Source organism: Prosopis cineraria, unplaced genomic scaffold, assembly GCF_029017545.1.
Source record: "Prosopis cineraria cultivar Desert tree isolate PC_DT_omini unplaced genomic scaffold, ASM2901754v1 PC672, whole genome shotgun sequence".
Classification (NCBI taxonomy): domain Eukaryota; kingdom Viridiplantae; phylum Streptophyta; class Magnoliopsida; order Fabales; family Fabaceae; genus Prosopis; species Prosopis cineraria.
In genome coordinates, this window is record NW_026555997.1 from 1,051 (window position 1) to 27,098 (window position 26,048).

Genomic DNA, 26,048 nt, shown 5'->3' on the forward strand with positions numbered 1-26,048 from the left:
GTAAAATAGCAATCATATTATGTATTATAAGACAGAGAGAGTATAAATATTATCTTTCCCTCATATAAAAAAATAAATTTTATTTTTTTAATTATTTCTTACCTTGAGAGAGAGGGGGGCCTCTAAGGAGATCGAGGGAACTGATGAAAGTAAGAGTTGTATATTATTACAACCTTTCAAATACTACTCAAAATTAAATGAAGAAAGTTGGCACTGTTAATATCATTAACATAACTGAATTACTTAAGTTTTGGATTAATCTACGACTGTCTATATTGGCCATTTTATGTATTTTGGCCACAAATCTTATTTTCACATTTAAATTTGTCACCAATTAAAAATATGTTTTTTAAATGATATGTGTAGTTGTCAAGTTATCATACAACAATTTAGAATGTTTTTTTCTTTTTGGTTGAAGAATATTTTAGGCTTATCAATGACATGGAAAGGAGATAAAGAGGAAAGCAAGAATGTGGCTATTGAGAAAAAGGAAGTCGTACCATTAAGATTGTGATTGATAAAATGTAAGGTATAGGGTATAGGAAGAGGTATTTGAAAAGTAATTGATAATGGTAATGTGCAATCCCAACTATCACGGTCCTCTTTCTCTCTTCAAAAAATGTAAGACACATGTCTCTGTGCAAAGAATTACCAAACATAGACCCACCATTCTCTTTTGCTACATTCATAAATAGTAACATTATATGTATTCACGTGAATATTATAGTTAATATTTTCTTTTGCTACACCATTCTATTTTGCTACATTTATAGTGGGTTAGGTTGGTGCAGTGAATTTAAGTCTTATCATTCTTTTTTCTTTCACCCCACTCACGTCACACTCATACACATATTTTTTTAAATAATAATAAAATAAATATATATTATTATTTAATTTAATAATATGAAAAGATATGTATTTACGTGAACATTTATAGTCAATATTCTCTTTTGCTACACATTCTCTTTTGCTACATTACACATTTTTTTAAATAATTAAAATAAATATATACTATTATTTAATTTAATAATATGAAAAGATATGCACTCACGTGAACATTTATAATAGGTTAGGTTGATGCAGTCATGCTGAGTCTTATCATCCCTTTTTCTTTCACCCCACCCACGTCAAACTCATACAGATATCTTTTTATAAATAATAATAAAATAAATATATATTCTTATTTAATCTAATAATATGACATCAGAGTTTGGCTTTTTCCCACGGAATAAGAAGCAAGTCTGAAAGGAGTTTAGGAAGGTAAGGATTGAAGAAGACTTATATAATGCATCTAAAATCCATTTAAAAAAAAAACAAAAAAAGAAAACAGTTGCCTAACAACCTAACAAAGTAAAAAAAAATTATACTATAAATTTGAGTACTCAATATACTTTATTCTTTACTTTTTTTATTATATCATATAAAAATTAATAAATATAAATTAAAAAATTAATAAATCAGATGGATAGTGTAGATCTTACTGTAAGCTAAAACTAATAAATCAAATTATAAGAGATAGGCCAAACCATACCATATATAATTAAATTCATTTTATTTAACTCCAAGTTATGTCACATGTTTTTTTTTTCAATTTTATTAAAAAGGATGGCACATACATGACTTTAAAAATATTATTTACAATAGTCTTAAATTTGATGGGATTGGTAATTTGCATTTGAAAAAAAGTAAATGTACGAAAAAGAAATGGCCATGTGAATTGATAGAGGAAGTGTGGATGGCGTGTCATTGTTTAAATGCTTTGATTGAGAGCTCAGTTCTCCCTGCCCAGTCAGCCTGCTTGTAGATGCAGCATAGCCTAGCATGAACATATCTCTGATGTAATGCCTCAATACTTGGCGTTCATGTTTTTTTATCTAAGCTATTGTCAGTATTATTAAATTAGATTGTCGTGGGAGGCAGGAAAAGTGCCTCTTTTAGTGTGGACCCTGAGATGCTCTGTCTACAAAGTCCATCGATTTATTCTTTCGCTTGTGTTCCTACTTCGTGGGTCGACTGGTTTCGTGGAGCTCCCGTTCTTGGTCTTGGTCGCTGTTGCCTGTTGGTTGCTGTAGTAAGTCGCCGAGCACCATTGTCGGGGAAAGGGGTAAGTGAATGTCTTTCCTATTTTTTCTTCTTCCTACAATCCTTGAATTAATCCTATTTCTTGTCTTGAATTCATCTTATATGTCTCTGATAATGCGAATTCTTCATCATCTTAATGCCTCTTAATCTAATTGGGATGAGATTGACATTCTGTTGCGTTACATTATGAATAAATGTTGTTTGGGCATCGTTTCATGAATTTGAGGTTTCACATGGGTGGGTGTCGGGAATTACCAAAGAACAAAAGCTTTTTGAGACACTGTTCTTACAGACAGTTATTGTTTTGGGAAAAAGATTTCGTCTTGGGTGTTGGGAATGGTTTCATTGGATATCAGAGCATTCCCGAAGAAGAAAAGCTTTTGTTAATTTAATTCAGATTATCAAGAGACCTGTAACATCTGCCGAGTTATTTCGGTTTCAAAACTCTCTGTTGTTAATATTGCAGTTGGGAAGAATTTATAAAATAATAATAACTCTTCTATTTTTTAGATGGACTTTTTATTCTTTACTGTTTTGTTCAACTGATCTTCCTTCTCTCTTAGTGCTGTGCTCCACGTCCTGATCCTTTTCCTTTAAGGTATGTTTACCCATTGCTCTCTCTCTCCTTATTCCACTGGTCCTCTTCGTCTTAATCACAAAATGATTGCACCTAACCCACGTGAATGCTATTATTTGATGATAAGATAAAACTCAAAATTCTTGATTCTTCTATTCTTCACATATTTTTATATATAATATATAATTGGTTACATATATTTTTTTGATTTAAAATATAAATAACTTCAAAAAAATTATATATCAATAAAATAAAAAGTATTTATTATATATAATAAATAATAGTATTCATGTTTATTCCTCCAATCAACTCTTATGTTTTAATTTATTTTTATAATTATATATATATATATATATATTACTTGATAGAGTTAGGCTTTTCTTTAATTTAAATATTTTATTTTATATTTTTGATATTCAAACATTTAGAATAGATTTATACTTTAATCATTATTTTTATTTTCTTATTTTTCATTTGCTAACTTGCAGTTTTTAATATGTCTACACGTGTTTGTTGGAATGTGAGATGAACAAAATTCTTAATTCGACTAATGATTGCCTACAAAACTCAAAATATGGACACCGAAATGTCTGAGCTTCCACCAGAAATAAAGGACAATTGGGCAGCAGCTTTAAATCATCAATATGGTACTGACATGTACACTAGTGCAAGAGTGGAGCACATATTTTATTTTTAAAAACTCATAAAAATGATGTAAGTGTTTTTATTTATTTTTTAGTAAATTTAATATTCAACATTTTAATATTTATTATTATTAATTATTTTTTAATTTTATATAGCCAATTACTCTTAAGCGAGCTATTGGTCCAGAAGTTGGTGAAGGAGTAGATCCTAGATATCTACAAGCCTTAAATACAATATTTCCTCCTTGAAGAAGTTCCGATAATTCCATAGCCAGAGCCATAGCAAGAACCACAACCAGAGCAGAGCCAGAGCACAGCCACAGCCACAGCCATCTTATCCAAGTCCAACTCCACAACAATTTGTTAATTTTTTAATGAACATGCGTAGAAATAATGAAATAATGGATCCAAAACTTCATCAGGCTCAAGCCATTCTTGGTTATGAGCATTTTGATTATTAGAGGGGGATCTTGTATAATACTAGATTTGATCCTACAAATCCTAATCGGCGTAGGACAGCTCTTTTAGTTATGGTAGAACAATGTAGACGTGTTTTAGAAAATTAAAAAAGAAGATATTATATGCAATTTTTTTATTTTCTCTATATTTAATATTTTATTAATATATATTTTATTTTAAAAAAATAAATAAAGTGAGTAAAGAATAATTAATGTGCAAGTTGTTAGATAAAAATAAATAAATATCAATATATACAGATTTGAGTGAAATTTCCAAAGCGAGCACATAACATCTTTTTTTTTTTTAAACTCTTTTTGAATTGCAGTGAGTACTCACTTTCAAGTCCTATGCTTGCTGCCAGTGGTGATCGACATTCGGTGACGATAGGATTTTTTTTTTGTTTTTTAACTATGAGGAACATTTTAATCTTTTCACTTGTGAAATTAATATGTCAAAAGGATCAGAAGATTACAGTGAGAATATAAAATCATTTAATTTTTGTGTGATATAAATATTATATAGTAATCTTTAAATGCTATTTTTTCTATTATTAGTGATATGACAGGATAGCTTAGGGTCGCCACTTCGATCCTTTTCTTTTCCATCTCCAAGACTTTTCAATATGTTTTCTTTTTAATATTTTAATTGTTTTATATTTTCATGTTTATTTTCTTTTTTTTTACTCACCCACTCTTTACTTTGTAATTTTATTTGTCTATATCATGTCTTCTTATTTTGATGGAGAGTTATACCAACCAGATGTCTCATTGAAATGGCATTGCAATATAAAAACAAGCACATGAATAGTTTGATTTTAAGTGTCACAGATGAGATTAGAAATCAATGGACAAATGCCCTAAATAATATGTTAAACACTAACAAATTTGATTATAGGAGGGTTTGATGAAAAATCCAATTTTTATATTATGCTCTTTATTTGACAAATGTAAGTTTTTTCCATAAACTTAATATTTATCATTTTAATACTTATAATTAATCATCATTTTATAATTTATACAGAAATCCTCTGTTTGACTACTATTGATGATGCGAACGATGGTCAGTCGTGTGGATGGTTAGTAAATACTTTACAAATAATATTTCAAAACAAGCAACAACAACAAAGAACTTCTATAGCACAACAACCACAAAAACAACCACCACCACAGCAATCATAGCAACAACAAACATAACCCCAATTACATAACAACATAACATAGCTGTACCGTAGCAGCAACAACATAACCATGGTTACATAACATAACATAACTGTGGTTGTTGTTGCTGCTGTAGTTGCTGTGCTATAGGAGCTCTTTTTTGCTAGGACTCATTTTGAAATATTATTTGTAAAGCATTTACAAACCATCAATGTGGTCGGTCATCATTCACATTACCAATAGCAGTCAAAAGAGAGGATTCTTGTATAAATTATAAAATGATGATTAATTATAAGTATTAAAATGATAAATATTCAGTTTATGGAAAAAACTTACATTTGCCGAATAAAGAGCATAATATAAAAATTGAATTCTTCGTCGAACCCTTCTATGATTAAATTTGTTAGTGTTTAACATATTATTTAGGGTATTTGTCCATTGATTTCTAATCTCATCTGTGACACTCAAAATTAAACTATTCATGTACTCATTTTTATATTGCAATGCCATTTCAATGAGACACCTGGTTGGTATAACTCCCCATAAAAATGAGAAGACATGATGTAGACAAATAAAATTGCAAAGTAAAGAGTGGGTGAGTAAGAAAAAGAAAATAAACATGAAAATATTAAATTATTAAAATATTAAAAAGGAAATATATTATCCAATATTCAAAACTAATATAATTTAATATTTTTCATTAGAATTCATAAAAAACAAATCCATACAACATCTATAAAAAATTCAAAACACACTAAAAATTGAATCATGCACAAGTTAAAATAAAAATTAAATGAAATTCATCCATCTTAATAAAAGAAATAAGGAGAGCAAAATATGATTTTAAATAATAAAGTTTTATTTTTGACCCGGAATAATAATTATGATGATGTGTGTTTTAGCATGTGAATCAAAATACACAAATTTCACTTAGTCGCATGCCTATGAATATAATTCTTTTGTTAATGATTTGAGAAACTTTCTTTCTTTTTTAAATCACAAAGAAGAAGAAAACTTGGTTAAACATATAAAAAAGAAATAATAATTAAGTATAAATATATAAAAGACTAAATTTTTATGCTGATAAAATAAATTTATTATGAAAATAATTAGACACACATTAAACAGAAATATCAAGATAAGCAAGCAAAAAAAATTAAAAATAAAATTATATCATAAATATGAAAATAAATAAGATGAAGTTTGGCTAAATTTGTCGGGCGATGTCGCAGAGAGAATGAAGTCTGGTTTTTGGCTGTGAAGATTTAAGAACGTGGTGAGGTTTTATAGCGGCACACGCGTTCGCGCGCGGACATAGCTAGCTAGGGTACTTTCATGCACGGACACAAATTATTTCCACCACTGCCTCTGTCACATGCTGTGGTACTGTTTTTGCAACCTTATTTCTTAACTTAGCGTCTTGTCCTCTATCACGCTCAACCCCGCACGAGTCCTCTGGCCCCTCATTAACCTCTCACCTTTTAAATAAATATTTATTCTTTTGAACGTTCCCTACTTGCTTTTTTTATAGAATATGAGTACCTACACATTGAAGCAACCAGGCACAAGTGGAGAGAGGCACAGAGACCCTGTAAGTAACAACTCAATAGATATTTAACCTTATATATATTTAAGCTATTTGCACTCAACGAATTAATATAAATGAATTTAAAAAATAAAAGTATTAATAATAAAAATTTATTATAACTTAAACAATTGAGTATGACATAACATTTACTAAAGGACTCATTTAACATTACTCTATTAAATTAAGGACAAAATAGAAAGAAAGTCTTTAATATGTATGATAGAGGGTTTTTTTTAAGGATACTTTCTTAACCTATATATAAGGTGTTACTTGTAACAATATTTAAAGGTTTTTCATTTTTATCTCTTAAAATTTGATGAGTGATCCCATTCATTGCAACTAAAAATTTATATTCTTTTTAAAATAAATTTTTAAACACCTTTTTGAACAAGTTAACAATATAATATTTTTATAAGATATGTGAAAATATTGAAAACATCCTGTAATAAAAAATATGAAAAATGATAATAAATTTTTCTGAAATATATAAATATAAGTTGGTTTCTCAAAATGTCATAATTCCCCTGAAATCTTTAGGGATTTTTCTGTCATTAATGAATTTATATAAATTACTAAAGTGCCCTTGTTTAAAATAAGTAATTCACAATTTTTTTTTTAAATTCACAACAATGCAACAGCAAGTCACAACACATGTTAAATTACTTATTTATTGTTGCAATATTGAAAGTTGTGAATTATTTATTTTCAATAAGGGTAATTTAATAATTTATATAAATTTATTAATGATAGAAAAGTTTCTAAAATTTTAAGAGAATTTTAGTATTTTAAAAAATTAAATTATCATTTATATATTTTAGAGAAAATTTTATTATCATTTTTCTTAAAAATACTTTATAATATGAATAGGAAGAAACATTCATTGAAAGGAGTAATAAGAATAGATAAAAAAGTGTAGAAACAGTTGCATGAGTGGAGATAAGCACTAGTTACTAGTGCAATTATTTGCTAGCATGCATCTATGGGGATATATAGCCATGTTTTTGTTTGAAAAAGAACCCAAAAAACGAAGTGAGTGACCTCACACTAATATCCTTCCAAAGATATTGTAGATGATGATGGATTTTATTTTTCACAGTAATTAGCAAGCATGTGCAAGTCATTTGTATAGGGAGGACCTTAAGCATGCTCATTTGCGAGCTAGGCTTTGCTTTAGTTTAGACATTTTATTTTATATTTTTATCAACAACAATCTCTAATTATAAAGATAAAGAAAGATGGGAGAGATTAGGTTGTTTATTTTTAAAAAAATTATATATATTTATTCTAAATATATTAGAAATATTAATTTATAAAGTTTATACAAAATATATATATCTGCATTTTAGCTTGTCACATCAACATTAAGACAATACATTACCGAGTAGTCATTTTATGGTTTTATTTCAAGTATTGTAGGTAATATCAGGTTTAGAAGTTACTGTACCACCTATTATTCAATAAGAAAAGGAGAAGTAAAAAACCATTCACATCGGTAATAAAAAAATTGAACAGAAACTGAATACGAACTGATGTTTAGGAACTGAATATAAAATTTGTTGTGAGTTGGTTGGAGCTAGCTGTTTCTTTTTTGGACGAAATTAATAGACATGATGAACAAATAAGATGAAACTAATACTCTGCCCATCTGATTGCAGCTGTATTCTTTTGATGGCATGTGTCCTCCAGCCAAAAGCTTGCAGCTATATAAAATGTTCAATTTTAACCACATTTTTTGGTTCTTTTACCTTTCTTGATGGCTTAGGAGGTTGCTTGTATGGTTTTTGCCTAAATTTAGCATGATTAATGTGCATATCTAAATATAAATGGTCCAAAAGTTAACCTAAATGATAGGTATATCAAAACACATCATCTAAATACCATTCTTGTCTCATCTCTCTATCTTAGGCCCAACTCTTGTATTCCCTCTTCTTCAGACACCCACCTCCTTCACTTTCCCTCCATTTTTTCTATTTTTATTATTTAATATTTAAAAAATGATTTAAAATTTTTTATATAAATTTAAATTAATTGAAACTTAAAAATGAAAATATATTTATTTTTTGGGAAAAATATAATAGATTTATGAATGAAGAATAATAAAAATGTCAAGGGCATACATTTGTTGTGTAGGACTTAATGATCCTATTAAAATAGTGAGAACACACTATTCTGTTTTTTAACATATGTACATGCGTGGGTGAATATGTATTGATCAGCACGTTCTAATATTTATTAGATGATGCATTAGTCAAATTATATGTCTTCATGGGAAAGTGTGTGGCAGGGCTTGAAATGAAAGGACAGAGGTAGGGGAAAAATTACTACATTTTCATTTATACAGTTATGGAAAAATGAACGTGTACCATGATGAAATGAAAAGAAATAAAATATAGAAATAACTTTTTATATTAAATTTGATAGATTATTTAATCTATCTGGAGTTTTTTAGAAATAAAAATTAGGAAATAGATTGTGATGGAAGATGAGTATAGAAAAGAATTAAGTCATGAAAATTTTAATTTTAATTATATATCATTGTCCTTTTCTAAAATTTCAATATCCTTAATTGTAAATAATATTTTTAAAATCCTGTATGTGTCATTCTTTTTAATAGAATAAAAAAAAGGTGTGACGATCAGCCGCTTGCGAAGCCTCGTAGTATGTAAATATGGGTCAATCAACTCGATTGAATTGGTATACTATTAAACAAAATTTTAACTAATTTAATAAAGACTTTATTTATAACCAATTTAATTAGGATTCAATAATAATTTTAACCAGTATTATCTTTTAAAATAATAATTTAATTAATTTAATAACAGATTTCATGTTAGGAAAAATATGAGTCACCATTTTCAAACTCATAATTGAGGTCTATTTCATGAGCAACAAGGACATGCTCTATTTCCATATCTTCCTCCATCAGGATGAGTCCACGGTGGCTGCGAAGCTTCGAATCAATCCCCTAATGGATGAAAGAAGACAATGTGTGGTCCGAGGCCGGCACTTACACCATAGCAAGATGGGTTCCAAGGGGTTTTAAATGGTTTTATTAAATTTTAGATTCAAATTACGTTTTATTATATTAAACACCCCAAGAAATACAATTTAAACAAGGCAAAGCACAAATAGTTGGAAGCGAGAAAGAGCTTAAAGGTAATGTGACTTTGTATGCTACTGGTCAAACTTACTTTAAATCTCAAAAGGTCCCATAGATTTTGGAGTCAATTTCTTAGCTTTAATAGCTCTTCCAACACTAGTTATCGAAAAGATTTTTAAAATACATGGTTGCTGTTAACCTCTAGAAGTTCATATTATTTCATCACATTTTCCTTATAATCTAGTCCATTTTGGTTTAATTGTATATGTTTTTATTGCCCAATTTAGGAAAATGTGCATTTTGTTTTGGGCTTGTGTTCTTGGCTTTAATTTGATATTTTTAGCCTAATTTCATGTTATTTTGATTGAAGTTTTGATTAAAAGCATTTCTGGAGCTTTGTGGATGTTTTTGGAAGGCTTTTGGATGAAGAAATCAAGAGCAAAATGAATGATTTTCGTTAGCTGTAAAAATAGGGTAAAATTGCCAAAGTCGTGACTTTTTGTTCGTGACTTTTGCCGCTGTCAGAAAAACGCTGCGTTTCATTTATCAAAAATTAGTTGACTAGGATACATATAAGCTGAGAGCTTGACCCAGAACACATTCTTCAGACTTTTAGACACTTTTGTGCTTGGTTGTGCTAGGGTTTGGGCATTGGAAGGAGTTGGGATCAAGAGATTGAAGCTTTGAAGACATTTGGAGCTCATTTTCTTTGGTTTTTCTATTCCTCTTCCCTTTCCTCTCTTGTAATCTGAAATGGGTCCACTTATTTTGTATATTTGTAGCTTGTGGATGATTATGAGTAGCTAAACCCTTTGTTCTAGGATTATTTGAACCCTTGTATGGATTAACACTATATTTCTCCTCTCTTTTGTGATTAATGATATATATGTGTTTATTTTACTCTTTCCTTAATGCTTCTACTTGATTGGCCACCATTTAGATGTTGGGTTCACTTAATTGATGCTTGAGAGGGCTAGGTTGAGTGTAGAACTTGGGTAAAATTGTGTAAGAACTTGATATTTGCATGTTGAATGGATGGTTTTGCTAGTAAGATAGAGATATACTTGCTAGCCTTGCATAGCCACATTAGGGTTGGTGTTTAAAATTGAGTTTTATTAATTGTAACAAGAGATTGTGCAATCAATTTAACTAAACACTTGTTCATGACTTGAGAGAGCTTGTCCAAGTATTTTTAGAACCCTAGGTTAGCACTTATTTTCATTAAAAGCATTTATGAGAGGAGATAATTTTGGTGTTATGAAATGCAAGGGGGATAATAATTCCTAGGTCCTAAATTGTGTTAGAAGTTTGTGAATCACTCACTTTTCTTTATTTTCTAGTGTTAGTTTCATTTGAAAAATCATTTTCACCTAACTTTGTGTAGCTCAACTTGATCAAATTTGCTTAGTCTTTTGCTTGATTATAGTTTTCTAAACAAATCCTCGAGGGAACGATACTCTACTCATTTTATATTACTTGCTACGACCCGTGCACTTGCGGTGAGCAACAAGTTTTTGGCGCCGTTGCCGGGGATTTGCTTTTGAAAATATTTTGATCAACCTTAGACTAGTAATATTAGATTTCGCTTGAGCTTTGTAGATATTAGTTCTAGATTTTTATTTTGTCTTTGTTCAGTGCTTTTGTTTTAGTTTGATACTTCTTGGTTGTTTCTTCTTCAGGTACCCATTTGGCATATGCAAGTCATAGGCCCAGAAGGATTGGAAGTGATACTTGAAGGATTGACAATCTTTGAAGAAACCGAGTCTCCTAATTCTGAAAGAACTCCTGAATCGAGAAACATGGCAGAAGACCAGTATGACACCGCCTCAGTCAATGACTTTGCTAACCGGAATCTGAGGGGTACTCAATCTTGTATTCGAATGCCGGAGTTTCAAGCACATACTTTTGAGATCAAGCCCGCCATGATCACAATGCTTCAAATGAATGGTGTGTTTCATGGTCTATTCAATGAAGATGCTAACAAGCACTTGATGTCTTTTGTGGAAGTATGTGATTCTTTCAGACAAAATGGGGTGCCTAAAGATGTCTTGCGCTTGCGGTTATTTCCAATTTCTCTACAAGACAAGGCTAAAGAATGGTTCAACAATCTTCCCGAAGGTTCTATTGGTTCATGGGAGGATCTTGAGAACAAGTTTAGAGCCCGATTCTTCTCTGATGATAAAACGGTGGAAGCAAGAGATGAATTTCTTAGCTTTAAGCAATATCCAGAGGAACATCTCTATGCAGCTTGGGAGAGATACAAGATGTTGATGAAGAAATGCCCTAATCATGGAGTGGACAAATGGGTAGTGATTCAGATTTTCTGTAATCGTCTGAATCCATCTTCGAAGGCCATGGTTGATTCTATCACAAATGGGGGATATCGAAATGTGCCTGTCAATGAAGTTTTTCGCCTCTTAGACCAATTGTCTGCGAACAACACTCAAAACACGGATAGAAGGAATACATCAATGGTGACTAGTGCTAAAGATGATTCCTCTTCCCAGATTGTATCCATCTTGAATGCAATGAACAAGCGTTTTGATGTGTTGGAATCTCAAATGCAAAGGGGAAATTCTCATAATGTGCATGCTGTCCAAGCCATTCCAACTGTGTGCAATCAATGCAATGATATGCACATGCCCGATCAATGTCCTCTTTATATGACCACTGAGTCTGTCAACTATATGGGCAAGTTTCAAAACCCTCACAACAACCCTTACTCTCAAACATACAACTCAGGATGGAGGAATCATCCTAATTTTTCATGGAGTCAAGGGAATTCTTCAAATCAACCTTCATCCTCTAATGTCAAGCCACTTCACCCTCCGGGTTTTCAAGCTCCACCAAAGCCAATGCCGGTTAAGGAAGAGGAGTCTAGAATGGAAAAGATGCTAGCACAAATCTTGAGTAATCAAGAGTCTGCAAGAGTTGAAACTAAGGCAACTCTTACTCTTCATGATACCGCAATCAAGAATCTCGAAGTACAAATGGGGCAATTGGCTTCACAAATGAATGCTATGTCAAGAAGTAATCTCCCTAGTGACACCATTCCAAATCCTAAAAGGATGGTAAGGAGGAGTGTAAAGCCATCACTTTGAGAAGTGGGATGCAATTACCTGAAGTTCTTATGCCAAGTGCAAGTGGTGTGAGTAGTGGTGCTACTAAGGTGATTGTTGATAATGAAGTGATTAATGAAGAAATTATGGTTGAAGAGTGTGATAACTCGAAGAATGATCAAGAAGAGAAAAAGAATGAAGATCAAGCCAAAAAGGTTGGTGATGAGAAAAAGCAACTAGAGGCCAAGCCAAAATATATGCCTCCACCACCTTTTCCTCAAAGGCTTAGGAAGCAACAAGAAGATGGCCAATTCAAAAAGTTTCTTGATATGTTCAAGCAATTGCATATCAACATTCCTTTTGTGGAAGCTTTGGAGCAAATGCCCAAATATGCTAATTCATGAAAGATGTGCTCTCTAAAAAGAGAAGGTTCAATGAGTTTGAGACGGTTGCTCTAACCAAGAGTTGTACGGATATCATTAAGCAACTACCTCAAAAGTTGAAGGATCCCGGTAGCTTCTCAATTCCGTGTCATATTGGGAATAAATTTTTGGGTAAGGCATTATGTGATCTTGGAGCTAGTATCAATCTTATGCCTCTCTCTATTTTCAATAAATTGGAGTTGGGTGAAGCTAGACCAACAACCGTGACTTTGCAATTAGCGGATAGAAGCTTGGCTTATCCACGTGGTGTTATTGAAGATGTTCTTGTAAAAGTGGATAAATTCATTTTTTCGGTTGATTTCATTGTCCTTGATTGTGAGGTGGATCGTGATATTCCTATTATCTTAGGAAGACCATTCTTGGCAACCGCTAGAACCTTGATTGATGTTGAAAAAGGTGAGCTTACTATGAGGGTGGATGATGAGCAAGTCACTTTTAACATGCACAAGTTGATGAAATCTCCCAATGATCTTGAGCAATGCTTCTTTGTTGATATGCTTGATCAAGTTGCACAAGAAGAATTCAATGAGGCAATTCCTAATGATTTTTTGGAAGCCTTGTTGCTAGGAGCTCAATTAAAGACTCAAGATGGAGAAGAGTGTATGGCTATCATGAATGCATCACCGGTTTATCCTAGAAACCGTGTCCAATTTGAATCTCTAGATTTATCTTCTCTTGGTAGACCATCTTTGAAATCCTCTATTGAAGAGCCACCATATCTTGAGTTGAAGACATTACCTTCTCATCTTCGGTATGTCTATTTAGAAGCCAACAACACTTTGCCAGTGATTATTGCTGCGGACTTGAATGAACAACAAGAAGAGCAACTTGTGGAAGTCTTGAAAGCTCACAAGAGAGCTATTGGGTGGACTATTGCCGACATAAAGGGTATTAGCCCTTCAATTTGCATGCATAAGATTTTTCTTGAAGACAATCATAAAACTTCTGTGGAACATCAAAGAAGGTTGAATCCTATTATGAAGGAAGTTGTGAAAAAGGAGATCTTAAAATGGCTTGAGGCGGGCATTGTCTATCCTATTTCTGACAGCTCTTGGGTGAGCCCAGTTCAATGCGTTCCAAAAAAGGGAGGCATGACTGTAGTGGCTAACACCCACAATGAGCTAATTCCTACTCGCACTGTCACTGGGTGGAGAGTATGCATGGATTACCGGAAGCTAAATGCGGCTACTAGGAAAGATCACTTTCCTCTTCCCTTTATCGACCAAATGCTTGACAAATTAGCTGGAAGGGAATTCTTTTGCTTCCTTGATGGGTATTCAGGCTATAACCAAATTGCCATAGCTCCAGAGGATCAAGAAAAAAACATTTACTTGTCCTTATGGAACTTTTGCTTTCAAGCGCATGCCTTTTGGGTTATGCAATGCACCGGCCACTTTTCAAAGGTGTATGATGGCAATTTTCTCTGATATGATTGAGCAAACTATGGAAGTCTTCATGGATGACTTCACGTTTTTGGGGATTCATATGAGGAATGTTTGATCAACTTGGCCAATGTGTTGAAAAGATGTGAAGAGACCAACTTGGTCTTGAATTGGGAAAAATGCCACTTCATGGTTAAGGAGGGCATAGTTCTTGGCCATAGAGTCTCCAAAAATGGCTTGGAGGTAGATAGAGCTAAAATTTCAGTGATTGAGCAACTTCCTCCACCTACTAATGTTAAGGGTGTGAGGAGTTTTCTTGGTCATGCGGGATTTTATCGCCGCTTCATTAAAGACTTCTCCAAAATAGTCAAGCCTCTTTGCACTCTTCTTGAGAAAGATGCTGAATTTAAATTTGATGATTCATGCTTGAAAGCATTTGAAGAGTTGAAGAAAAGACTTGTGTCTGCCCCTATCATGATGGCTCCTGATTGGAGTTTGCCTTTCATTGTGATGTGTGATGCTAGTGACTTTGCTGTGGGTGCTATGCTTGGCCAAAAGAAAGAAAAAGTGCTTCACCCAATTTACTATGCTAGCAGAACACTTGATGATGCTCAAGAAAACTACACCACGACTGAGAAAGAGCTTCTTGCAGTGGTGTTTGCTTTTACCAAGTTTAGATCATATCTTGTGGGTACTAAAGTGACAGTTTACACTGACCATTCAGCTTTGAAGTACCTATTCAGCAAGAAGGAGTCTAAAGCAAGGTTAATTCGATGGGTACTACTTCTACAAGAATTTGACTTGGAGATTATTGATAGGAAGGGTACTGAGAATCAAGTGGCGGACCATCTTTCTAGGTTGAGTACTGATGCTCAACTTAAATGTAATGTTGTTATTGATGAAGCTTTTCCTGATGAGCAACTCTTTAAGGTTGACAATATTCAAACACCGTGGTATGCAGACATTGTCAACTATCTTGTTTGTGGCATCTTGCCCTTTGATTTGAAGTTTCATCAAAAGAAGAAGTTTCTCCATGATGCTAAGTGTATTTTAGGAAGAACCCTATCTGTTTCGCCAATGTGCTGATCAAATGATCAGAAAGTGTGTTCCTGAGTGTGAGCAACAAGAAATTCTAAGATGTTGCCATTCTTCTGACTATGGAGGCCACTTCGGGGGTGACAAGACAGCATCTAAAATCTTGCAAAGTGGTTTCTATTGGCCCTCTTTATTCAAGGATGCATATGACTTTGTTTTAAAGTGTGATAGGTGCCAAAGGATGGGTAATATCTCTAGAAGGAACGAAATGCCACTCAACAACATGCTTGAAGTAGAATTGTTTGACGTGTGGGGCATAGACTTCATGGGACCATTTCCCATGTCTTTCAACAATCAATATATCCTTGTGGCTGTAGACTATGTCTCAAAATGGGTCGAAGCGGCGGCATTTCCCACTAATGATGCTAAAGTGGTGCTCAAGTTCTTGAAGAAGCATATTTTCACCCGCTTTGGAGCACCAAGAGCCATTGTGAGTGATGGTGGTACTCATTTTTGCAACAACCAATTTCAATCTCTCTTGAAGAAATATGGTGTCAAGCACAAGGTTGCACTTGCTTACCATCCTCAAACTAACGGGCAAGCTGAGATCTCTAATCGGGAAATCAAGAAGATACTTGAGAAGACGGTAGGAGTGGCAAGAAAAGATTGGTCCACCAAACTTGACGATGCATTGTGGGCTTATCGAACGGCTTACAAAACTCCTATCGGCATGTCTCCATACCAGTTAGTTTTTGGGAAAGCATGTCATCTACCTGTAGAGCTAGAACATGGTGCTTATTGGGCTATCCAAAAGCTCAACTTTGATTTTAAAGCCGTGGGTGAAAAGAGACTTCTCCAACTAAATGAACTTGATGAATTTGGTTAAATGCCTATGAGAATGCTAGGCAATACAAGGAGAAGACAAAGAGATGGCATGACAAGAAAATTTTATGCAAAGCATTTGAGCCAGGCCAAAAAGTACTCTTGTATAACTCTAGATTGAGATTATTTCCTGGCAAACTCAAGTCTAGATGGTCGGGACCGTTCAATGTGGTCCAAGCATTCCCTCATGGTGCTATTGAGCTAGAGAGCAATGAAGGAGAAAGATTTAAAGTCAATGGACAACGAGTGAAGCATTACTGGGGTGGTGAGGTAGATCATGAAGCAATCACCTTGCCCTTATCTGATGCCTCTTGAAGAAGAGAAGAGTCAGGCTGAAAGACTATAAAACAAGCGCTACTTGGGAGGCAACCCAAGCTCTAAACCTTATCTTTTGATTTTTCTTTTGTAGTTTAGTTGTTTTGGTGAAGTTATGTGTGATCTTGTCTCTTTTGTAGGTTAACAAGAAGATATGAGGAAGTATAAGCCTTTGAGAAGCAAGAAATGTGCCCAAAGAACAAAAGAGCACAAAAGGAAGGAAAATTTCAGGGAAGTCAAGCTATTTAAGTTGTTTTTATGCTTATAAACTTGTCTTGGCAATCATTTTGAGCTTATTGAAGTAAATGCAATTTTTTGTGGTTTGATTCCCATGAAAAATGGTTCTTTTTGGGGGTTGATTGCATTTAAATTGAAGGAAATTGTGTATGGTTGATGAATGATGGTTAGAGATTGATTTTAGAGTGAATTGAGTGCTTGGAAGAGGTTTTAAGGGGTGAATAAATCAGATTTTTGAAAACAAAGTGCTGCAAAATTTTGCTGTCAAGAAAGTTCTGACACAAGTCATGACTTTGAGCTCACGACTTTGAGATCCAAGAAGATCAAAGTCGTGACTTTCATTTCAGTCTTAAATCCAAAGTCACGACTTTCATCTCCTCTGGACCTGTTTTGAAAAAAAAAATTTCAGATTTTTTTTATATAATATATAATATATTAATAATATAATATATATATATATATATTTTTCTTTTCTGTCCTTTTCTTTTCTTTCCCTTATGTGTTATAAAAATATTATATATATATATATATATTTATAGATATTTTTATAGAAAAAAATTTCTTCTTTTTCTTATCCTTCCAGTTCTGCAGCTCTCTTTTAAAAATATATATATATATATTCTCCTTCTTCTTTCCATTCCAGCGCCTGTAGCTGGTCTAAAAAAAAAATTTCATCAGCTAACCTCACGAGCTTTATTCCTTTATTTCCCTGTCCGATTTGGTCCTGCTCTTCACGCTTTCACATTTCTGTCCAGTTCTATCATTCCCTTCATTTCCAGTCACCGTCGTTCCCCTGCTCTTCCACTGCCAGCATCCACAGTATCCCTTGCTACATCGCTTCCTGTCTCTCTCAATCCCTCTTCGGTTCTCTTCTATAGCCCACGACGTACCCTATTTCTTCTCTTTCATTTCCTCGTTCCCTGCCATTTTTGTTCAAACCAGATGTCTTCATCCTTACCGTAAACTACTGTTTCCTTCCTTTACCAGTCATCATTTCCGTTCAAATCATGGAGTATTTCTTCTTCAAGCTTCAATCTTAGCTTAGAAGCATCTCGTTTCACAGCCATTTTCATTGGAGCTATACTGTTCATGCCCGTCTGCTACTGTAGCTCCCTCTCCGCCATAGTTATTCATGGAAGCTTGAGGGTGTCTCTTTGCCATTCGTCCCTATTTCTCCTCCACAAGCTTAAACCACAGCCCTTGTCTCTGCCATAATCCTCTCTTAAACCCACCTTCATTATTTCTTCCTCTCATCTCCAGCACTCCCTTAGTCGATCTCCCTCGGTCTCTCCTTTACCCTCATATCTTAGCTCTTCTCGATTCGTTACTGTCAATTAATTTCATCCACCATTTTCATTTCAAACCACTCACCAATAGCCACTGCTCTTCTGGCCGTCCAATCGTTGTCGTGTGTCATCCTCAAGTGGTTGAGCTATCATCTTTCTGCTTGCTCACAAGTTCTGAATCTATTAATTTTTTTTTCTTTCTTTCTTCTCTACCTTTCCACTTTGTTTGGGTTATTTTGATCTGATAAGGATGTAGAAATGTCAAACTATTATTTTCCTTTGATTGCTGATCGAACTAAATGCAAATGTGGGGTGAGTTTGCAAGAATGCAATGTTCTTTTGAGGATTCTTTACACTGTCATTTTGCCATTTGTCGTTGTTGCCTTTTATCTGCCTATGCTGCTTAAACTTTGATCCGTGAGCTTAAGGCTTAAATCTTGTATTTTGAATACTCAAGGGAAGATACTATAGTTTCTGGGTTTGGAAATTTTATTGTGGCTAGTTAAATTCTTTGAATGGGAGAGAATTGAAATTGCTTTCCTGGATATTATTCCTGGTTGAATTAGACCTATTGTAAAATGGTTGTTGGAAGATTCAACGTGCTTGAGGCCTCTTTTATAAGTTCTGTGATTCAAATTGACAAGAATTATGCAATCATGTTGCTATTTGGTTCTAAATTTGGATAGTAAGCAAGTGTACTGCATTGAATTTTAAGCTCTATTCCTGGCATTTTTTTTCTCTCAAAGTTTTGTAGGTGTGATTGGCTATTTATGTATTGACAATTCCATTTTTGGCTTACTTAGAAGGATAAAAAGAGTGATATGTTGGCATACTTGTACAAGTTGAATTTGGTAAGCATGAATGAGCTATTTTTCTTTAGTTGAATGCTCTCATTATGAAACTTGAGCTTATGATTGTGACTTGTGTTCAACACTCATTGTCATGCTTCTTGACTCTAGACTTAGCTTTGCTCTTTATGTTTTGAATCCTTGGTTCAAATCTGTTATGTGGAAGCTAGACCTTGTTTAAACATGTTATGTAAAGTGCCATTTTGTGCTAGCTTCATTTAATCATATTTGCTTTAAGTTTGAACCTTTGTTCTTCCTTATACTGGTTGTTGCTCATTGGTATTGCATTAAGTGCTTTCTTGCAGGCCATGGGTAAGAAAAGTGTCCCTTTTTCCAAAAAAACTAAGGTCATTGAGGTTGGTGAAAGTTCTAAGGGATCGGGATGGGATAAAACCCAATTTGCCACTGCTGTGATTCAAGATTATTTTGAGAAAAATTTGAAGGAGCGAAAAATAGTTCAAGAAAGACCCTTCCCTTTGAGATGGTCTGAGCAATTCTACAATGATTTACATGATGTGTATCATGCCACTAGCCTCATCCGTGAACAGAGCCATGCCTCTCAGCCACTTGTGGTAGCTTTCTATGCCTACGCTGCTTGTAAGGATACCTTGTGATGTAAGGTTCGGGGCAAATGGGTAGAGATCACTGAGGACACATTTCAAAAGGTGTACAACCTTTCTCTCATAGAAGAGTGTCAATATACCATTTACAAGAATGATAGAACTCAATTGCCATTTGATGATGTAGTCCGAGTGCTATGCCTTCCTGATAAAAATATTTAACAACATGACACCCATGGTAATCCCAAGAGTATTCTGCGCTGTAATCTAAACAGGACAACTCGTATATGGTGGCACTTTTTGGCATCTAATGTGATCCCAGTGACCCATATGAGCGATGTGACTGTTGATTAAGCTGCCCTGTTATATACCTTGATGATAAGGCAACCTATTGACTTTCCAAAAATCATGTTTGAGTATATGCGAAAGTTGCCTAGAAGCAGATATCGCAAGTAGCCATTTAGGTTCCCACACTTGATTACTCAAGTGTGCTTAGAGAAGAAGGTTCCCACTTATTCGAAGGATCTTATGCTCCCTCCTTTGCCCAAGTTCAATTATAGAGAAATTTGATGTGCTGAGGGACCAAGAGGGGTACCAGATCAAGCTGCGGATGGTAGGAGGCATATTGATCCACCTCATGTTGAGCCTACACTGAGCAACCTCATAGCACTCATCCAGAACATGCATGAGGGCCTCCAGAGCCAGCTAGATCGGATTGACTTCAGGCTCTACCACATTGAGCTATTCTTGCATTAGAGATTTCAAATGGACTTGCCCGAGGAAGAAAAGGCGGCCAATACTGATGTTGGCCAAGACTCGGACACTCACACTGACTAGCTTCACCCTTCCTTTCTTTACTGCCTTTTATTTTTGTTTTTAATTCTAGTTAGCTGTTGATTAGTTCTTTTTGGGTAAATATGGTTAGCCATAATCTTCTGATATCTTTTGTGCAGGGCTAACTTTGATCTTTTTGTGGCTAATATGTGATACCTTGACTAATCTCTTGCAACTAATTACTCTATGATAATTTGTGTACATGCTGGTGTAGTTAGTTATATTTTTTGGATTGCCTGTGGATATATCTCAATTATACTGTTACAGGTTTCTATATTTTTGTGCCTCTCATGCACCTTCTTTTTGGTTATTAAGTTGCATGAGAGAGGGCCCTCATTTTACCCTTTTGACAGTGCGGACACTATTCAATTTAAGTTTAGGGGTGAGGGTATTTTTTAGGTTGATTTGACATGAACTTCAATTTTGAAACTTAGCTATTTACTGTTCCTCTCTTCTGAAATTTAAGCTAGATTGAGAAATTATTTGTTGAACAAAATGTGTGATCCAATGATAGAACGTTGCTTAAACTTTATGTTTTATAGGAAGTTGTGATAAATATTTTGGCATGCTTGATTTGCAGGGTTAAGGCTTGCTTTCTAATAATTTGTGAAAGTTTCTTTTGCACTTTTGAATCAGACAATGATTTGAAAGCCTCTATTAGGAAATTTTGTGGCAAGTTTATGTGTATTTTCTTTCTCAATTGAGAAACTCTAGAACCTATCTTGGAATCTCTTAAAGAATTTTAATCACTTTGCATGAGATTAAAATATGATTTGGGCATTCTTTCAATTGCGTTTGAGCCTTTCAAGCCTACCTATTGCATCATTTCCACTTAAACCCCTTTTTGAGCCTAGAATTGAAATATTATGTATTTTGTTTTTGAAACCTACATTAAACCCTAGCCTCTACAACTTGAAAAACCATGAACTACCTTACTCTTGAGACAAATGATAAAAAAAAAATTATGTGCTAGTAGGGAAGATTGGTTTAGTTGTTCAAGGAGGTGTTGTTATTGTAAATCTGGATGTGAGGAATGGAAATGAAGTTTTCAATTTTACTAATTGTACTCCTAAAAAAAAGTATAAAAAAATAGAAATATACAAAAAAAATTGCAATGAAAAAAAAAAGAGTTTCAATATCAATAAATTTGGAGTACAAGGAATGGTATTTAGGATAAGTTTGGGGGAAAGTATTTGGCTAGCAAGAATGGAATGGTTGGCTTCTCATTGTCATTTATCTCAAGTTCTTTGAATTCCATTTATCCTTTCATTTCAATAAGCCCAAAACCTTTGGCCACGCTACAAGCTTACAAAGTCCCATTGATTTTGAATTATGTGAAGTGATCTTTTAGTGGAGAGAGAAGAAGAGTTTAGGCATATGAAGTCTTGATATTGAGCTTGTTCTATGCATATTAAGTTGTTACATTTTGACTTGATATTTGCAGGAAAATCATTCTCTGGTCTCACACATACACATTTCTAAATTGTTGGAAAGCATGATCTTAATTTGTGAATTAAGCATTCCTTTATATTTCACTGCTATCCTCTTTAATATATATTTGGAGCAACTAGTGAGGATATTTTCATGCATGCTTAGTAGATGAATAATTGGTCAATCTAGTTGTTTTATTACTTGTTTTACTCGAGGACGAGTAAAAATCTAAGTTTGGGGGTGTGTTAACCTCTAGAAGTTCATATTATTTCATCACATTTTCCTTATAATCTAGTCCGTTTTGGTTTAATTGTATATGTTTTTATTGCCCAATTTAGGGAAATGTGCATTTTGTTTTGGGCTTGTGTTCTTAGCTTGAATTTGATATTTTTAGCCTAATTTCATGTTATTTTGATTGAAGTTTTGATTAGAAGCATTTCTGGAGCTTTGTGGATGTTTTTGGAAGGCTATTGGATGAAGAAATCAAGAGCAAAATGAATGATTTTCGTTAGCTGTAAAAACAGGGTAAAACTGCCAAAGTCATCCTAAAGTCATGACTTTCGTTCGCGACTTTCGCCGCTGTCAGAAAAACGCTGCATTTCATTTATTAAAAATTAGTTGGCTAGGATACATATAAGTTGAGAGCTCGACCCAGAACGCATTCTTCAGACTTTTAGACACTTTTAGAGCTTGGTTGTGCTAGGGTTTAGGCATTGGAGGAGTTGGGATCAAGAGATTGAAGCTTTGAAGACATTTGGAGCTCATTTTCTTTGGTTTTTCTATTCCTCATCCCTTTCCTCTCTTGTAATCTAAAATGGGTCCACTTATTTTGTATATTTGTAGCTTGTGGATGATTATGAGTAGCTAAACCCTTTGTTCTAGGATTATTTGGAACCCTTGTATGGATTAACACTATATTTCTCCTCTCTTTTTGTGATTAATGATATATATGTATTTATTTTACTCTTTCCTTAATGCTTCTACTTGATTGGCCACCATTTAGATGTTGGGTTTACTTAATTGATGCTTGAGAGGGCTAGGTTGAGTGTGAAACTTGAGTAAAATTGAGAGGGCTAGGCCGGCACTTACACCATAGCGAGATGGGTTCCAAGGGGTTTTAAATGGTTTTATTAAATTTTAGATTCAAATTACATTTTATATTAAACACCGCAAGAAATACAATTTAAACAAGGCAAAGCACAAATAGTTGGAAGCGAGAAAGAGCTTAAAGGTAATGTGACTTTGTATGCTACTAGTCAAACTTACTTTAAAATCTCAAAAGGTCCCATAGATTTTGGAGTCAGTTTCTTAGCCTTAATAGCTCTTCCAACACTAGTTATCGAAAAGATTTTTAAAAATACATGGTTGCCTACTTCAAATTTGAATGGTCTCCTCCTCTTATTTACATAACTCTTCTACCTACTTTGAGTTGTGAGTACTTTTTGCTTGATTAAAGTAATCTTTCGAGCAGTCTCATCAACAATGTCTGGCCCCAAAACAATTCTCTCCTCAATTCTGTCCAATAAAAGGGTGATCTATATTTCTTTCATTCAAAGCTTCATAAGGTTCCATTTGGATGCTAGAGTGAAAACTATTATTGTAAGCAAATTCAACTAATCACAATTGACTATCCTAATTACCTTTAAGCTCCATGGCAAAGGCCCTCAACATATTTTCAAGAGTTTGAATAGTTCGCTCTATCTGTCTATCAGTTTAAGGGTGGTAAGCGATGTTAAAACTCAAACGAGTAATCATGGCTTCCTATAATGACCTCCAAAAGTGCAATGTGAACCCTAGATCACGGTCAGATACAATATTAGTCAGAACTCCATGTAATCTCACCATTTCCTTTACATTGATTTTGGTTAATTTCTCAAGAGGATAGGTGGTATTGGTAGCTGAAAAGTAGGCCAATTTGGTGAGTCGATCCACGATTACCCATATAGTGTCATGACCAGAAGACGTTCTAGGCAATCCTGTAATGAAGTCTATAGAAATATTGTATAATTTCTACTTTGGGATATGAAGAGACTGTAGCATTCTAGCTGGTTTCTAGTGCTCAATTTTGACTTTCTGGCAAGTCAAACAACGAGTCACATGATCAGTTACATCTCTCTTTTGACTGCTATTGGTGATGCAGATGATAGCCAGCCGCATGAATGGTTTGTAAATGCTTTACAAATAATATTTCAAAATGGGCCGCAACAGCAAGGAGCTTCTATAGCACAACCACAGCAAAAACAACAACCACAATAACTGTAGCAGCAACAACCACAACAAGCACTACAATATTCAACATCGGCATAATTGGTTACTTTTTTAATTGAGATGCATAACAATGAAGAGATTAATAATGATGAATTTTATGACAGCTATACATTTTGTGTATTTTGTGATGGTTGAATTTGTACCTTGTTGAAAAACTACTCTATGTATTAATCAAGTTTTCCTCCTCCTCGTGATTTAAAAAAAAAAAAGAAATTGTAGGCATCAATCCAATCAAAGTATTTACAACTTCCTTTTTCCTAGAAGAAAATTTGTTTTCATAGATAGCAGATCTTCATTTTTAATCGAAATCTAAATAGAATATAATATAATAAATTCTAACAACATTACTTGGTAGTTAGGGCATCTATCTTCTACCATAGCTTTCGTCAGCCTAGGTGGTAAGAATTCTCAACTCCTCTCCACAACATTTCTTCTCATAATGATTCAAGGGTTGTTTGCTCAATGATGAGCTGTAAGCCATTTTTAACTCACAAGTCTGAAGTATGAAATAGGGAGAATGACAAATAAAAATATTATAAAAATATTAATTTCAAATTATAATTTTGTTTAACATTGACGTTTCTAAATTTCAGTACTTCTTTTATCATATTTCAGTACTAATGTTTTTAATTTGGGATTAATATCCTTATAAAATCTTTATTTATCATTCTCCCTATAAAATATTGGATGTTCGGTTTTCATATCACAATATTTATTCATCAATTGCTTTTCGTTGCGTCTGCTAAAAACCTCCATATCTTGAACGTCCTTTGCTTTCAACAATGAAAAGAACCGCAATTATGATTGGTTTTTCTACCAATTTTATTGTACATGAAGAAATAATAATGATCTATTTGGAAAATATATATAAATTAGAAGGTTTGGCATTTTATATATAAAAAATAAATTACCCAATTAGGTTCCATTTAAAAATACATTTTTAAATGATAGATACATGTATTTCTATATTTTTTAAGAATAACTTTCATTTGAGAATATTTTTAAAATCTTTGGTATACACAAAATATATAAAATTAAGCATAAGTATCATCATGTGCTTTATAAATAAGATTAGAAATTGATTCAAATGTATGCATAGAGTATAAAGTTTATGTGACATTATTTATTCACAAATCGTGTAATGTTAAATTATGAACTAGATTTTTATCTCATGATTGCATGGAAATGTTTTAGTTTTTAAAATAAAACTAAATATTAATATTAAAAATTATTTTAGTATCCTTAAAGAAAAATATATTTCTTTCTCTTCTATTTTATCTTATTTTAGTATATGAATTCCTCTTGAAATCAATAATTAAGAATTATAAAATATAAATATGCCTTCTATTTTTAAATTTTTATTTTCATTTATCCAACAATTAGTTGACAATTAAGTCACATATAAAAGTAGTTATTTTTAAATTTGACTAATGCAGTTATTAGATCATTGGACAGCTTTAAAAGGGGCTACGTCAAAGTTCAAGGGCATTGGAACCAATGTTATGAAAACCAGACCGGTGTAATGGTCGAACTGAGGTCTAAACTAGAGTCCAACCAATCATAAATAAATTAATATATTTTAAATATTATATGTTTAAAGTAGAAAGAAATAATCATATATAGTAAAAAATGAATATTTAAATTTTAAATAAGATAATTTATAATTTATGACATTATTTTCATCAAAAAATATATAATTATTTCATAATTTATAATTTATAACTTTAAAATATATACATATATCATATATACATAATTCATGTATATTTCTTATCTACTTTTAAATATAATACATTTTTAATCGAATTTCATCCTCCAATAAAGTACTTACATACTTTTAAATTAATCCTATCTTTTCATA

At 33.1% G+C, this 26,048-nt stretch overlaps 1 non-coding gene and 1 pseudogene across 1 annotated transcript; one reads left to right on the top strand and one right to left on the bottom strand.

Annotated features, from left to right (window-relative positions):
- The first annotated feature begins 1,735 nt into the window (after nt 1-1,735).
- Nucleotides 1,736-19,708, top strand: LOC129297980 (uncharacterized; annotated as a pseudogene).
- LOC129297981 (small nucleolar RNA R71) lies at nt 11,798-11,903 on the bottom strand. Its single transcript, XR_008590286.1, has one exon. It is a non-coding gene; the product is annotated as a small nucleolar RNA R71 (small nucleolar RNA).
- Nucleotides 19,709-26,048: the final 6,340 nt, after the last annotated feature.